At 40.6% G+C, this 14,509-nt stretch overlaps 1 long non-coding RNA gene across 1 annotated transcript; it reads right to left on the minus strand.

Moving 5' to 3' along the window:
• Positions 1 to 7,662: 7,662 nt before the first annotated feature.
• LOC138186199 (uncharacterized) lies at positions 7,663 to 13,954 on the minus strand. Its single transcript, XR_011174832.1, has 3 exons — positions 10,543 to 13,954; positions 8,973 to 9,589; positions 7,663 to 8,916 (listed from the first exon to the last, which is right to left on the minus strand). It is a non-coding gene; the product is annotated as an uncharacterized LOC138186199 (long non-coding RNA).
• Positions 13,955 to 14,509: the final 555 nt, after the last annotated feature.

The following is a 14,509-nucleotide window of genomic DNA, read 5'->3' on the forward strand; positions in this document are numbered from 1 at the left end:
AACTATTTCGCTTAACGACTAACTCGTTCGTTCCGCCGACCTTACCAATCGATATCCTGAATAACGCTAAGAAAATCCTGTAGTGCATCGATTTATCGATTGACAGTGTGAAAGATTCACCGACTAGATTCCATCAGCGGCGCAGAAGTATCCCGTGGAGAGTTCAGTCGCGCGCGTTCGTTTCCACTTCGAAGGGATAAAAAGCGAACGAAAGGGGAGGAAGTTGGACGGCAGTGGATCGTGGTGCGGTTGTGGTCGATCCTTCTCGACTCGATAGAATCGCGACAGGTGGTGAATACCTAGATAGTCAAGCGGTTCGGTGGTCACTCTGTCGATCGTCAAAGAATAGAACGAACAAGTCAAGGTCAGTTGTGCGACCGGATGCAGCGGCCTAGTCTCGTTCTGGTAATCTTTTTCCTTTGTGCATCCCCGCTTTTACGCCGCGCGATTCTGATACGCTTCAATGAAGCCAGTTAGCTCTCTCTCACGATGGAAATCCGGAACGTTTCTCTCGCTCCTCCGTTATACCTCCACGCTATCAGCTTGTCCTGTTTGCTCGCTGATGGAAAACGCTTATACTTATACTATTATACTTATACTATTTTTCACTTTTTTCTATCTTTTACCTTACAAAATTTTTGCGAAAGAAAGAAAAAGGCTATCTTTTCGAGGTTTCCATAGTAAGTTGGCCGTAACAAGATGAATTCTCAATGTTTAAAATTCTATCTATTGGTTGTTCAACTCTTATCAGAAAGGAAGGACAATGTGTTACACGAAAAGTCTATGTAATAATTATCAATTCAATAAGTATGTTTATAGATGTTTCATGTTAGATATATCTATTTATTTTCGGCATAATTAATCCTAAATTTTCTTATCTTCCTAACAAAACTATCCAAAAATATGTGTTTCTTCTATCGATACTTCGATCACATAGGAAAAAGAGAAATTTGGATTCCGAAAGGGTTCGAGTGAAGAATATTTTACAGAATAAAATTGGTCGATTTGAATGAAATCGATGTTATAAATCTACTTTAACTATCGTTCGATGTTCCGTCATATTCTTCTTAAAGTCATCTACAAAAGTTTCAACGTGTTTTAAAAGCAGTCGCCCCGGTCTGGATTGCGCCACAATTTTCGCCGCACCCTATATATCGTGGTGCATCGATCAGTGCCACGAGCATCTCGCAGGACGTAAGGTTCGAATTACACGAACGATCGTATCCTTCGCGAGACTGTATCTTCTCTGCCAGCTTGATTCCCCAATTATTCCTGCCCTTGCCGCAGTTCGTGCGCCCTTACAGGCTTCTTTTTTCATCTCGTTTGCTTCTTAAAAACAGGAGAAAGTGTTGCACGCCTCGATATCGTCCACACTTTTCGTACCCTCTCGTCTTTCCTTCTCCCTCTTTGTATCCTTTCGAGGCGAATCAAAAGCGGACCATAAGTACGCAACAGAGAATAAGAACCCGAAGCCTCTGGCATAATTTTATCGAGTATATTCGACGGATCGTTAGGATTCGTGAGGATTTGGTAGTTGGCGATTGATACGTTTTTTAGTATTCGAAATTACACCCGAAGCTTTACGATGGATGATCTTTTAATCTTCCGATGTGCTTTTGTCCATTTAACTTCGGATAAATTTAGTAACACGGAAGAAATTGACGTTGAGGAAATTTTAAGCGCAGAATAACGAAACGAATTGAATTTATAACGCGGTATTAATTATATTTATCGTATTACTGGATTATATTTCTACATATATCTATTTGATAGCGAATTGAAAGCCTCTTTCCGAGAAACTTGTACAATAATTCACGTTTAATAAAGCACGTACGCAGCATTTCGCAAGAAATGAATTGTCTATGAAAACTATTCTCTAATATGTACCACTGTAAATAATGCAAATCAAAAGCAACGGTAATCAACGCTTTCCACTCTATCCACTAAAAATGTTCACGTCTCGCTCACTCGAGTACGCTTTTCGTTAACTAAAATTCCCAATTTCCGTCAAAGTCTATTTCCAGCGAAACGTAAAACATCCCCGAGAGCTCAGCAATTCGTGTACCAATAAAGACATTTCAATACACGTTCCTCTAATTGGTCCTCGGTCCGTATCATTAACCGAACGAACGGACTGTACGGCTTAGCTGTTATTAAAGCGAAACCAAAAAGGAATGAAAACACTGGTTCGTATGATCGAACACCTGTACGATCGCGTCGTCCAAACGATCGGCGGCCCATTATGCCACGCAAACGGCATCGCTCGGTGCAGAGACAGGAAGCGGCTACAGAAAGGTACCTCAGCCAGCCTCCTATCCCTCTCTCTCTCCCTCTCTCTTTTTCTCCCTTCCTCTCTTCCTCCCTTTCAACGGCCGTGCTGCACAGAGAGCATCGACTTCTCGCTCGCGCGCGACCGACGACACGAGTGAATCTAGTCTGTATATGGTCGGGCCCAGTCCGTCTGGCCGGCGTCCAGTCAATGGACGTGATTCACTGTTCGGCGACGGAATCTCAGGCAGACGGACGAACGGATGGCCGAGTGGGAGAAGAGGGTCGAGAGGAGAGGAGCCGAGGAAGAGATACCGCGAGCAAAGCGATCGTCGCTCGAGACCTTTGCCGAGAGACGAGCTGCTACCGGTGGCACAGGTATGGATATACATATGGCGGGCCAAGGATCGTACTTTAGTTTTCTCAGTTGTGTCACTCTTTCAGTAAACTGACGACCAATACTATCCAAGTTCGATGCTTAAACGGATATTAATTATTTGATCGTAGGATATTCACGCACTGTACACTCGCTACTGCGAATATTTCAAACATTTGAAAATAAGAACCAGAGCTTGAAATAACAATGTTACGGTCGATGACATCTTTAACTGAAGGAAGTTGTGAAATATAGATAAGCCGATAGAATTTGGAAAGATTTTCTGTAAAATACACATAACGTATCGATAGAAAAGTTTCGTAATGAACGTTCAAATACTTTCGTGAATGAGAGTAAATAATGAAATATCGTGGAAACGTCTCGTTTCTAACACGGTCCCCCGTATTCGCTTGGTACACGTTTCTCGTGTTTATTGGATTCCCTCGCCGCGTTTTTGCACCTATCTTTCTTGCAATTTTCTGACGTCGATCGAGAGTTCTTGAGAACTGATGCGACAGTCGAGCGGCGCTCCATTCATGCTTGCCGTCGTCTCGACTAGATACTCTATATGGTAGTCGGTCTGTCAATCCACGTGAAACTGGAAAAACTCGACGGGACGAGGAGAAACGATGAAACGGCCCTCGTCACGATTTAGGCGTCTACAAGACGACTAAACGACTACACCGATCCAAGGTGAAACTGATTTTCGGCAGCCAACGATAGATCTGAACATATAAGGTAACGCGATCGGGATACCTGTTTAAGCGCTTTTATTTTATTATCCCCCTCTTAGGATAAACGAGCATTCTGTCTCTTCCATGCATTGTTCTTCATTCTATATCGTTATTCTCAAATTTGTAATTCGAGAATCTTTGGAAAGGATCGGCAAATGGCGAATAATTAGAATATAATTAATCGCAATCACATTAGGTGGTGAATATCTTAAATAAATATAGATGGTGAATATATTAAACACTGAACGTGATGAATATACGTAATAATTCATATATTAAGGAATATGGGATGAAAGTGTTAAATCGATCTTTACTTTTATGAATTTTATATTACGAATAATTGTCATGTTCTTTCTTTTATTCCATATTGTCTTATAAACTCGAGTAAATTAAAATTAGAGAAATATTACGATATGTTCGCTAAAATTCTTTCGCATATTTTATTTTACAAATTGTCGTTTTCCTTTTCCACAATTTCGACGAAATACTGTCCATTCTCTCCGCAGAAAACAAAACAAATTTTATCGCGGTATAATGCTTCTTCGAAACAGAATTCCTCAGTATCAAGAATGAAGTACTCGACGGTAAATAAACTACAGGATATATAACTGTTCGCAAGGAAATCAATCTCCGCGTTCGAAGGCCCAACCATGATTGCATGATTATTACTTGGATTATTGTGATTACTCGAACGAGCCAACAAAGTACATTTTTGTCAATGAATACTTTCTATTCGATGTTATACGGATAAAGCCAGGTAACTGAATATCTCTGAAGGTAACGTAAAAAAGAAATTGTTACGCGTCAACATTGATGTGTTTCGGGGAACCAATTATCTTAATTTAATTGGCTTTTTGTACATGAAAAGATCAAAAAGATTTCAAGATCATTAACTCTTCCCCAAAAAAGGATGGAACCATCCATATAATTCGTATTCTGACCTATTTAATAATCACAGTCATTCACAGAGGTCGGACAAAACGGTAAATTGATCGAAAAGATACTTTAAGTTAAATTATTTTCTACAAATTCCAACAAGCAGATACGGTACGTTATCGATCAATCCCATTTCCAAAATTGTCGTTATACTTGCTTTGAAACTCGTCAAAATTAAAAAAAAAAAATAGTGCTTATCGTGATATTAAAATATCGAAAACGTTTTGCTTGTCTTAATAATTATATCTTTGACTTTGGCTAAATTTCATCGACGTATCAACCTATTCTCAAAAGATTGTACACGTGTTTATCTTTAAACCAAACAGATTTTTCTAATAATGTGTCATTAAAATCCCCTGTTTAGTCATAAAATGGCGTTAAAATCAGAACTTCGATAAAAATGTACCAATCATATTTTTCTTCCATGATTTTCATTTTTTCTATGTGTCTTTCGTTCTAATCGATACAGAGTTATGTATTACTCGTAGATAGTTCTGACGTTAACGTTATAGTAATGAGGGATTTGACCTTGAGAAGGCAGTAGATTCGAGACGCAACGCAAGCTCTCACGGTGTCGGCCAGGAAGCGAGGAGGACCCGCGTATACCGGAAGCAGTCGCTAAGAACGCTCGACTCGCCGCGCCGGCCTAGGCAACTTCCTAGACTTTATTGCCGTTGCATGAACTGGTAGTGGAGCGTGTGCACGCTGCAGCTGCACCTTCTTCTCTCTCTTTCTCTTCTTCTCTCTCTTTCTCTTTCTCCTTACCTTTTTCCTCGTCGATCTCCGCTTTACTTTTGTTGCCGGAGACCCAGCAATGGTGCACTCGCGTCGAGCAATTGCGCTCGATGCATTTTGATGCCCTTCGAATGTCTTTACCACGAGGGGAAAAGCCATGGTATTTGCCGCGGATTGAATTCAACGATATCTCGTTACAGGACCCTGGTACCCGACGAGTCCTTTCTGTTTGGTTAAAAATCTGGGCATTCATTTGCTTCGTGGTAGGTAGAATAGAAAGGTAGAAGCTCAAGGTAGAATAGTTTCCTCGAGGGTGCCGTAGACGTGTACATTTTCTTGAAGAGATTCTAATGTGTGCGGCGCAAGATTCACTAAGGATCTTCGAAGTTTCTAATGTAGTGATTATTTAGCAGCGTAGGATCTTACTACGCAATGATTGAGATTTACTTGTTATTAATCAATGGACTGTAAATGTTCATGTATTTGTGACAAATTTAAATGTAGAGAAAAAGAATATGTAAATATATACATAAATAAATAGATGTATAGAAACTTGTAAAAAAAAAAATAGCTTTCGTATTATAGTATTTAGAAGATGAGATAAATCTTCATTCTGCTTCCATTTCTTTGATCGTTCGATCTTCATAAAAGTGTAACAGGATTATTGAAATAATCGTCTTGAAACATCGCGTTGAACGGTTAAGTATCCATTAAAAAATCATAAAATACGAAAGATTAATAATAACTCGAATTTTACCAGTGTTCGCTGTCGTTCGATTGCCAAATAGCCATTGAGTACACAGTTAAAACGAGAAAAGAGACTTACCTCATCTAAATAACAATACGACGCAAGTCGTAATAATACGACGAAGCAGCCGAGGAATCAATTTTAATTCCACGCGTGTCGAATGGGATCGGCAAGTTGTCGGATCGCGCCGTATTTTGGCGCGTTCGATTGCCTTCGACACAGCTCAACGGTCGAGTACATACGCCCGCCGGTATATACTTATGCAAGCACACGGCCGGTGTTCTCTGCACGCGGAATTGTCGGCGAATAATCGGCGAATCTGTGCCGAGACTCGTGAGCAGCCCCGAGCGAACATTATGCTACCGTACCGGCAATAGCGTTGCGTAATTACACGATCCCCAAGGGGACTACGGGACTTTACATTGTAAGCCATATGCGAATAACGTTTGAGCCCGAACGAATCGAATAACTACATATATTCGACACTTCTCTATTTTTCCCCCACCGTCTTTCCTTCTGCCTCTCTTTTCCTTCCTCATTTCCTCTTTTTTTCTTTTTCCAACCTAACTATCACTCGCGGTGAAATGCTCTAAATCACAGCCGCGCGAAAGTATGTCCGACGAATGAAATTAAATTGGTGCATACTACTTTTCACTCTTTCTTTGATCGTTGGTTTACTTGTTTGTCCTTGTTTCTTTGTAATACTTGGTGTTTTGGAATTATTGTAATTTTTTAATTACGTATTGATTTTCTAATAGATCGTATTCTCTGATAGTTTGTAACTTTTCAGTTTCGAATTGTAATTAAGGTTCGTCTGACAAACGAAATTAGCTTCGTAGATATTGTTCTTCGCTTTTCTTCGTTCGTTGATTTTCTTATGTAACGTGCTTTCTTTACTGATATTTTATTCATATTTATATTTATTTCCTGGTTATTGTAGTTCTCTTCAACTATTAATTTCCTCCTATATATATATGCTTTATTTATTGTTTCGCTTACGAATCGCGTTTTTTCTATCCACAATCCATTTTATAATACGTTTTGCGAGAATAACCCGCGTAACGTGTATACTCTGGACGTCAAAAGTCGACTCCCGAGTGATGTAAATGCTTGCGTAAGCTTTGAACAATCGAAGATACTTGCATATTTTTAACCGGTTACCCGGTACCACCGAATCTTTCTGACGTTTGTTTCTTTAACTCTGGAATGATGAATCGTATCCTCGCATCGAGTAGGTTCAGATATCAACAAAAGTGTTTTTGCGATCAAATATTCTCTCGAAAAATTTGCATCAACCCAGTTATGTCCATCGTTCTTTCAGTATGATTATTGCAAAGTAATCTTTCCATTTATTTTTCGATTTTTATCAACTTTCTGGATAATTGGAATAATAAATGAGTAATAAATAATAAAGCGATATTTGTTTGTCGATCGTTTGTATCGTTTGGATCCTGAAAAATCCGAGGACTATGTTGAAAATATTTAAAATAAACTACCTGTTATTTTTCTAAACCGCTTTCCAAAATAATACAATTCTCTGTTTGAGAAATGAAATGTACACGCTGATTAAATTATTGCGTTACTATTTATCGTACATTTGTCAATAACGTTTATTACGTTACATTAAAACATTAGTTTCGCTTCTTTAGTTGCAATCATACAAATAGACACTTCCATAAACAAAATTGCCACCAATCTACTAAAAGCAATTAAAAGATATATCGTTGCATAACCGATACGAAACTAGTTCGATTATACTAAAATTGACAAAATCGTAGATAACTGGAAATTCTCAGTACGTGCACGTTAATATTAACTAACTGGATATCGGAGTTCTTCGGCGGGAGAGATCTCTATTCCTTTGCTATTATTTCAGCCCTCGATATTTTCTGGCCGGGCCCAACAACGTTGCAAGTTCGCCTCTCTTTGCAACGAACATTGTCCGACGGTGTTTGTTCCCATTCCTGAGTTTATGTCTGCACAGTGCTTTCCTCTCTTTCCTCTACACACGGTCACATCAGTAAGGTTAAGAGATTTACGCTGCACACGTGCACCAACAGCATCCGCCATGCACGTTCTCGTGCATCCCGCGTAACGAGACAACAGAACTCTTTATAAGGCACGGAATGCTGTTTTAATTTTTCACCGTGCGCTTCCCTCGTGATGGGGATGCAATATTCTACGTCGTGTTAAGAATATGATATTAGAGTTAAGCAACTGCCACGGGTTAACATCGCGATTGCACGTGCGTTAACAAACGTTACCAACACACCCGGTTGCGGTTTTTCTACTGAAACCGCGAATTTTCATGACTGGATGAACTATACTTTTTCACATATCGGTCGTTATCACAGTTTTAAAGAATCTTTTCGAAGAAAAAAATATTCTTTCGTTATCGAATGGTTGAACAATCCTTTACTTTAAACAATTAGATAAAAAATAACTACAATTAGGAATCGTAGTAAAACTACAAATTCATAATTACATTTAGAAGGATTTGAATAACTTTCTCTAAGAAATGTAAATTATCAATGTCGCAAAATATATCTACATATAGTTGTTTCTAATGTATTCCTCTGTGTATCTTCCACTTCGATTCCTTTGGTAAAACATTCGTATCCTTGTAGTTACCGATAATTCTAGTATCAAAGTACAGGCACAGTATTATACGATCTTCGATACAAAAAATTCCTGCATCGTATGGAATCCTTATGAGAAATTCTTTAATCCCCATTGTCTTGTCGAACTTCGTCGACATACGACTTACTTCGATACGCCCATAAAAACTTGGTACAACCCCGTTCACGAGCCGATGTATCTGCCGTAAGGAAGTTTCATACGACGATTAATATTTAATATTTCGTCCAGTTGCAACGTTCTTTGGACCTTAAACATGCCCTTGGAATGGTCGGTCGCGGTCTTACTTCGATCTTCGCTACGAGTTCTCTGTTCCTCATTTACATATAACCGTCTCCGCAAACGCGAGAGTAACAGGCCGAGTTGCGAGCAGAAACTTGCTGCAACCCAAGAACGTTTCCGTGGCTGTGCAAAAGGGAGTCCAATGATTGGTCATGCAATAAATTCGGTGAACAAGAAGAGGAATCCGAACAAAAGAACCACTAAAAGAGAGAAAAGAAATAAGTTGGAGAAGTATTCAAGAAACTCAAAGATGTACCTGATCTTCTTGGCTCCTTTTATCTCTTATTCTTCTATTTATTCTTCTTCTTGGCTTCTTTTACTTCTTCTTCTTCTTGCGATTTCGCCTGCTGTTGTTCCCCTCCGTTCTTCTCCTCTTTGTGCAGTATGTATTATGCATGTGAACCAATCTTCATAATTTCACATATCAGATCCACCGTAACATTAACTCAAAATCGATGCACTTGTTGGCATCGTGATGTAAGTCAACAGCATACTTCGAAGACCTTTAACGAACTTTGTCGCGCGGCCATTTACATAATACGAGTGCCAGGATCACGACCCGAATGGACGATCTCGTTGCAAAGAAATTGTCTCGTTTACTGTCACGATATTATTTCAATGTTAGCGTTTCTTCGTTTCTAACGCTGTAGCAGATTTACGCAGCTGGTCCAGGTCAAAATCGTATTGCTCCGTATCATATCCGCTCTTGAAAATAAGTTAGAAGTAAGTAAAAGTTATAACGAAATGTAAAATAGTTAAAGTTAAACATTAGGGTTGAATTAAATTATAGAAGTGACAAATTTCTTCGATGACGCGAATGAAACGTAGAATTTAGAACGAACGGTCCCTTTATCCTCAAGACTTTTTGCATTTCTGGAACCAAAGACGAAAAATATATACTTTCAACTCTTTACAGAAAACAAATATTAACAATCGCGTTCCATGCATATTATTGTATTACGTATGATCTACATATCGTGTAATTGTTCCATTTTCCGATTGGACTTTGAATCGAAACTCATATGGTTTTCGTGATTTTGAAATTGATTGCGTTAATTTATTAAAGCATCGACACTTTGACTCGTTTCATTTGTATTTTCCTAATAGGAAAGTGATGAGAGCTTGGCTCGAAAAATACCGATAAAATCCCAATAAAAGAACGCAGAATTAAGGAAAAAACATGTGCGTATAAACTGTACGAACGACTGGGCTTGTTTCGCATAAAAACACCCACGACCGTCTTATTTTTTCTCCAATCTCGAAGGCATCTAAACGCCTAAAAATATTGCCTTGCAACATAAGAATGTCTTAATGGACGCAAAAGAAATTACACAATTGTTTCCGATCATTTTTGCCAAGTAACGTTTTAAACAGCGCTTTTAATTTTCTGCATACTCCGAACGTTATCGTAATATCATCTATCTTCGCGTATATCGATGCTGAAAATACCAAAATTTTCGTTTCCTAGTGTCCCATTTAAGTAAAGACATTCGCTGTAGCTTAAAAATAATCGGCGAGAAATAATTTGGACAACGCTGCCTAATACAAAGCTTACTGAAATTTTACGAACAAACCTTAAAACAATGATACTTGTCAATCCACTGATACACCAAATAACAATTTTTATCCATCTGCTAATGTATCGGAATAACCCAGTTGATCTTCCTAATATAATAAACCCGCTGGCGGAAGAAAATTTCGGGTGAACGTCCGACATAGAAACGAAAGTCAATCATTGATTGCGTAATTGGTTGGTCGGGTACGTTAGCCATACGCGTCCGCGGACGCATGATAATAAAGACTACCTATCCGGACTGGCCGCTTACCTCTTCATGGCCATGATGAGTCCATGCTGGTAGCAAGGTATTTGTGGTCGTTTGTGTAAAGGCAGAGCCAATCATGGTACCGGCCGACTGAGAGAGCAGCATGCTTGGGCCCGAGCATGTTGTATATCGTCGTTTTGCCACGTCTGCCAGCAGTCTAGACTTTGCCGCGAGTTCTCCTCTCGAGTCCGGTCGCGACGTCACCGAGTGAATTCACCTTTAGGGCGGCGATAAACGTCCCCGGCTCGGTTGTGTTTTATAACCGTGGCTGCGCCAGGTAGCCAACCAGACCCTGATTGCTTCCCCTTAGAGCACGCCGATCTCGCATCCACGTGTAACCTGCCGAGCCGATCTACCGATTCGTTTCTTCTTCTCTTTCTCTCTTCGTCCACGTATCCTCTTCTCTTTTTCCATCTGTCTCTCGCCAATGTTTCAGATGTATACTCTTTCTTCGCTTGTCTCGCTATGGTCGAACCACGAACGCTTCGACGACGACGCCGTCGATTTCTTCCTGTTGAGCCGAGACGAGTCTTGGTAACGTTAAGAAGAGATGTTTGTTTTTGTCGTCGATACTTTCTCGTGCTTCCATGAGTTTAGGATGCTGGCTACGTAAAGGAGGGTTGTGCTTTGTCCAAGTACTTCGTTGGTCGTAGCGTTTTTATTCGATTTTTTCGTATTTTAAGAGACTCGTCGAATGTGTGAAACAATTAGGGATGTATGGAAGGATGTACTACCGTACTATGTACTATGTACAGTATAGTTTTATAAGTTCGAGCGTGAGTGTATTTTCCGATTTAACCCGTAAGAGTTCGTTTAATCGAACGTCAATTAGAATTTCGTTGAAATAAATGGGGTTCGCATAAATGAAGTTCTGTTGAAATAAATTTGTATAAGAATCCGTAGTTTGCTCGTCATCGTCTTCGCCAAAATACCCTTCGCCACTTTCTATGAAGAGACTTTCGCCAAAGCAACATACGTGCGAACACGATCTACGTTGAAATGACTTAAATCTCAAACCTCATCTTAAATGCGAAAACTCATCGATCAGAGGAATTACGTGTTTCGTAACACGACGTTGATAGTATATGACCGCGTATCCGAACAACCGAAGAATGTCGAGGGTGGAAGAAAAATTGAAGGGGAAAGGAAACAAGAAGGATAGAGAAGGAAGCGTGAGAAAGCGTAGCGGAGGCAGATAAAGAGGGTGGTGGCGGTGTGTACGGTAAAAGAGTCGAACTGCGGCGCGAAGGGGGGATGGAAAGGATGCATGAATGTGCTAGCAAGAACAATTGATGAAAAACGGTGCGAGGAGTGGTTGGGTTTCTTGGAAAGTCTCTCCGCGAGAGGCACGCTGCAAAATGAAGGGAGGCAGGTGCATCGCGGGTGCAGCTGGGAGGCTGCATGCAGCGTCGTTGCAAGATACTCTGACGTCCTCTCTTCTTCTCTTCTTGTACCTCGCCTCTTCTCCCTTCAGCTCCTCCTCACCTTGATCCGTACCCTTGTTCCGTTCTTGGGGGCAAAGTGCCAAGACAAAGCGGCTACGGGGGAAAATATCGTGCCACGGCCACGCAAATACCTTTCTTTCCTTATTTTTTCTTCTTCTGTGTTTTCTTTTCTGTGAGACGAATCAAGGGAAAGGTAGATAGACGTTGGGAAATATTTATGATCGTTGCCATCTCGAGACTGGTTGTTTGGGAATTTCGTTAATTTTTCGTTGAAAGGAAACTGGTTTGGCACGAGGTACGAACCTTTTTATCTGCAGTCTCGACGTTCAAAGTAGCTCTTCTCAGGCGAATCGAAGTGACTCGATTTTATATAATACGAAACATCTTGATAAGCGCGAATCTGTTATTTACTTGACTCGAAATATTCTTCTTTAAATACGCGAAAGGAAAGAGTTTATTTAAAAAAAGCTACGCTACTCGATAAATGCTTAAAATTGTTTACGTTTCTGGTTCCTAATTTCCTATGATGTCCAATTAAAAACGGTACCGTTCGTATCGCTTGATAAAAGTTCCTATTAAAAACGCTACGATCTTTCCGAACAACCCTATACATTGACGTAATTAAACATTGACATCAGCTAACACCATAAATCAAAAATCTAGAAAACACCCCCTACCTTTGAAAAAAAAAACCCAACAAAATTTCCATCGTCTACTATCCTCGCGCGAATGGCAACCTCGAACGAGCTGGAAACATTTCGTCGAAACGAAGCAGGCAACGACGAGGTTAGCGGCGTTTCCCGCGGGAGCGCTGGTCAGATATTACCCGGGCATTGAGGACGGTAGAGCAGCGTTACAACGGCACACGGGTGTTCTTCGTCAAGGAGGGCACGAGACGCACGGAGAAACGGACCCTCTCGGCTCGGAGATCCTGAATGGTAATGATTATAGCAAATTGCTCTTGCTTGGCTTGGGGGTGCCTAATAGCCACTCAGTAGGGCTGTTGAAACCCGTGCACCCCTTCGTTCAACCTTTGATCCCCCCGCCCGAGTCAACCCTTCAAATCTTCATTGTTTCTACCCTGTTTCAAGCGCGGCTGGACCCCTGAACCTCACCCTTCTCTCTCTCTGTCCCTGTTCCCGTGGATGTTCTCGATATATGTCCCGGCTGGCTGACTGTGCCGTGCTTCTGTCTGCATGCACTTCCTTGCTCCTCTATACAGGGTGTCACAAAATATGTGAAAAATATTTATACAACAGATTCTAGACGTCGGAAGAAGTTCACGTATGGCAATATCGCTATTTTTCAAATTGTTACGCTTTTATCTTGCGCTGCTACAGTTAGAAACAGGTATCCGGTATCTATGAATCAGTCGACGAATCCTTTTCTCCGTTTCATTCGCAGCACGGTGTTCTTGCTCTACAAGACCGACGAACCAAAACAAACGACATATTTTGTCACACCCTGTATATTTTGCCCGCCTCTGCTCCGGTTTGTCTGTTCGTCAGCCTCTCGTTCTTTGTCGCGATGCCTGATGTTCGTACGTTAAGAGTGAGTAGAGAGTGAGATAGATGGGATTAAAGGGGTTGGCGATATACGAGACGACGTAGAAGGGGTTGGAGAGGCTCCGTTAAACTTCTTGACTCATCGGCGTCGCTCTGGGCTGATCGTTGCGTTGCCTGGCTTAATTAGCCCCGCGCAAATGCGGCTTTCCGGAGGATCAGTTTTTCAGCGACCCTTTGTCACATCGCGTTTATTGCGTAGTACGGGCGAGAAACGCGTTGTCCTCGCGTGGCGAGGGCGACGCTGGGTGAACTCGAGGAATGGTTGGTGCGATCACGTTTCGCGAAGGATGCGAGGTGGAATTTTCAGAGATTACGATGGAATGTCTGTAAAATATTCACACAGATATGGAATACGTAAGTTCTGGAAAAATTGCGCCCCTTTTTTTTTGTAAACTTGGATAACTATATTCGTAATATGTCGAATAAACGTGAATTTATGACATTCACGAAGAACTATGCGCAATTCTATAGATTTAGAACATCGATTCGTAGTTTTCTTAAACGATTTACTGACTGATTAACGTTTTAAAATATTACCCTTTTACAAGTATGACGAGATGCGTTCTTATTAGTCTTTCGACCTTACGGGATGATTCTACGATGTAATAGTGTCTTTCGATATTACAAATTGAATTCTTCGACACCGATTGCTGTGCATGCCTGTACAAAATATGAGTTCTGCCGTGTTTGGGCTTTAATATACAATACATAGTTTGTATTATATAGTAGCTAAAGTAAGGGGCACGGCGAACAAAATTTGTTAAGGTATAAACTTTTAAGAAGTCGAGAAGAGGTTCGACGGTAAATGAGATCGTTTCTGCAGATATCTCTAAATTGACGATCTTCGAAACGTATCGGTGTCTTGACACACCGACGAATGGACTTTTATCATTTAACGTACCAAGACCGCAATTACGTATGTTTGCTGCGTATTCCACGTGTATTAAAAGATCAGAAAAA

Source organism: Bombus flavifrons, chromosome 13 (genome assembly GCF_040668555.2).
Source record: "Bombus flavifrons isolate JBK064 chromosome 13, iyBomFlav1_principal, whole genome shotgun sequence".
NCBI classification, from domain to species: Eukaryota; Metazoa; Arthropoda; class Insecta; order Hymenoptera; family Apidae; genus Bombus; species Bombus flavifrons.